General features: G+C 40.2%; 1 pseudogene; it reads left to right on the top strand.

The window, feature by feature from the left end:
* Nucleotides 1-1,709, top strand: part of LOC102498461 (adenosine kinase-like) — a 2,693-nt pseudogene extending 984 nt beyond the window's left edge.
* The last annotated feature ends 1,618 nt before the right edge of the window (nucleotides 1,710-3,327 follow it).

Genomic DNA, 3,327 nt, shown 5'->3' with positions numbered 1-3,327 from the left:
GTCGTGATTGGTTGTAAACGGTGTGCCCTGATTGGTTGTTAACGGTGGGTTATGATTGGTTGCTTTTGGACCAATCATGAGGTGCCAGATATGCAAATTTGAGGGATTCTAGTGGCCAATCAGAGCAAGGTTTCGAAGGTCAGGTTTTTGGAAGGGAACCAATCATGGTAATTGTTTGCTCTCTGAGAAACCTCGGCAGACTCGCTGGTGTGCAGCTTCCCACAGCAGACTTTTTTTCTTACAGTTTCCCCAGAGTCAGTATTAAAAGTAGCTTGACATGCTTCTGAGAATAATAGGAGTTTCACATCATATCTCTCTGCACCATTGATTAGCCAATTCTACAAGGAACCATTGAGGAAAGTTATGCCCTATGTTGACATACTTCTTAGAAATGAGATGAAGCTGCCACTTTTGCTAGAGAGCAAGGCTTTGCGACTAAAGACATTAAGGAGGTAGCCAAAAATCCACAAGTCCTCCCAAAGGTGAACTTGAAGAGGCAGAGAATTGTGATCTTCACCCAGGGGAGAGATGACACTCTAATGGGTACAGAAAGTGAAGTCAATGGTTTTGCTGCCTTGGATCAAGACCAGGAAGAAACTATTGACACCAATGGACCTGGAGATGCATTTGTCGGAGATTTTCTGTCACAACTAGTCTCTGACAAGCCTCTGACTGAATGCATTGATGTTAGCTCTTATGAAGCAAGCGTCATAATCAGGCGAACTGGCTGCACCTCTCTGGAGAAGCCAGACTTTCACAGATGGGAGAGCAGGGAACCCAAGCCTAGGAGTACAATCACTGCCAGATTGCTTCCTGAGAATTCCCATATTAATAAAGGAGGAAATTACCTGCCATCCTTTGCTACTATAATAATGTTCTTTCTTAACTTAGAGGGTACAGTAATGCTCATAGAATCTTTAATCTCTCTATAACCTAAAAGTGATGTTTATTTCCATAGTTTGATAGTGCCACTTAAATGTCAGTTAAACAGGAATATAACATTTCAACAGATGTTTTTATTTCATTTTCAGTTACTTTGTAAATTCACATGCACTTAGTAAATTGATCAGTTCCCCAGAGTCAGTATTAAAAGTAGCTTGACATGCTTCTGAGAATAATAGGAGTTTCACATCATATCTCTCTGCACCATTGATTAGCCAATTCTACAAGGAACCATTGAGGAAAGTTATGCCCTATGTTGACATACTTCTTAGAAATGAGATGAAGCTGCCACTTTTGCTAGAGAGCAAGGCTTTGCGACTAAAGACATTAAGGAGGTAGCCAAAAATCCACAAGTCCTCCCAAAGGTGAACTTGAAGAGGCAGAGAATTGTGATCTTCACCCAGGGGAGAGATGACACTCTAATGGGTACAGAAAGTGAAGTCAATGGTTTTGCTGCCTTGGATCAAGACCAGGAAGAAACTATTGACACCAATGGACCTGGAGATGCATTTGTCGGAGATTTTCTGTCACAACTAGTCTCTGACAAGCCTCTGACTGAATGCATTGATGTTAGCTCTTATGAAGCAAGCGTCATAATCAGGCGAACTGGCTGCACCTCTCTGGAGAAGCCAGACTTTCACAGATGGGAGAGCAGGGAACCCAAGCCTAGGAGTACAATCACTGCCAGATTGCTTCCTGAGAATTCCCATATTAATAAAGGAGGAAATTATGACATCCTTTGCTACTATAATAATGTTCTTTCTTAACTTAGAGGGTACAGTAATGCTCATAGAATCTTTAATCTCTCTATAACCTAAAAGTGATGTTTATTTCCATAGTTTGATAGTGCCACTTAAATGTCAGTTAAACAGGAATATAACATTTCAACAGATGTTTTTATTTCATTTTCAGTTACTTTGTAAATTCACATGCACTTAGTAAATTGATCAGTTTTTTTTTTACATTTCTGCTTTGACTGCAGATGTAATTGAATATAGTAGTTTTTTTAAAGGAATGAAGACTAATAGCAATCTTTAGCTTTTTATACAAATATATTTAATCTAGGAGTATGTGTGTATACACACATACAAGTATATAAATTTCCCACATGTATAAATTGTCATGTACTACACATGATAAATTGTCAAATATACAGAAATATTTATCTTACAAGTTATGCCAAGTATTTTCTTCAGTATGCACTCAAACATAATACACTTTGGATAATTAAATAATATGTCAAATATCAGGTTATATTACAATATTCCAATCATAATCTTATACTTATGGCACTCTGTAATTTGATACAAATAAAAACTTGTCATATTGAAAAAAAAGGATTAGTGACTTTAAGTTGATCTAAAATGCTGGTGGCTAAATTTGAGGGATTAAAGGAGGGCAGAAAACTATTTTGTATATCCATGATTTGTTTGTGAGGATCTTTCATATCTAGGGACCAGCAGTTAGCGTAATAATGGCTATGTCGCTGGACTACCACGTAGGCGACTGTGGTTCAAGTCCCGGACCCAGTGGCTTAAACTCATGCCAGGCACATGTGCGTGCATGCCCAAGATCCTGAGAGGAGAATGGAGGTGAAGGGATTGCAGCGTGGCCATCCCCCCCAGGGGGGGTGATTTCTTGCTTTCTGTCTCTCTGTCTCTCTCTCTCTCTGTCTGGCGAGCACACACACCCTATAGCAAAAACCTCTCCAAAAAGAAAAAAGATCTTTCATATCTAAAGAAATACTGTAGAAGACCATACCCCATGGAGGTGGTTTTATATAGAAGTCCAGTTCCAAAATGTGTCATTACATGGCAAAAGCATCACACAGACATGTTGATATAAAGCATGGCCTCTTAAATGACTTTTAGTTGTATTTTGAATACCTGTTTCCCTAAACTATCTCCAGTTCTTTTCAGCTTTCACAGATGAACAGCAATCCATTCATCAATATCAAATTGGATGCCTGTCATGTGGGAAGTATTATGAGCTGATTGGTATCAGAGAAGTTACCCACATTGCAAACGTGATAGGTACTCCACTTTGTTGATTTTGATTTGCCTGTTCTTGGACTTCCTCAAACCAGTCTGCCTTCCAGGGAACCAGCAGTTAGCGTAATGGCTATGTCGCTGGACTCCCACGTAGTTGACTGCGGTTCGCATCCCGGACCCGGTGGCTTAAAACTCACGCGGGGCACGTGTTGCGTGCATGCCCAAGATCCCGAGAGGAGAATGGAGGAGAAGGGATTGCAGTGTGACCATACCCCCTGGGGGGTGATTTCTCGCTTTTTGTCTCTATGTCTCTCTCTGTCTGTCTGGCGAGCGCAGTGCCCTATAGCGAAAATCTCTCAAAAAAAAAAAAAAAGATTTTAAGCAGTGATGCATA

This window comes from Tupaia chinensis, unplaced genomic scaffold (genome assembly GCF_000334495.1).
Source record: "Tupaia chinensis unplaced genomic scaffold, TupChi_1.0 Scaffold143654_1, whole genome shotgun sequence".
NCBI classification, from domain to species: domain Eukaryota; kingdom Metazoa; phylum Chordata; class Mammalia; order Scandentia; family Tupaiidae; genus Tupaia; species Tupaia belangeri.
The sequence above is the reverse complement of the archived record's forward strand: the minus strand, read 5'-3'. Positions and strand labels throughout refer to the sequence as shown.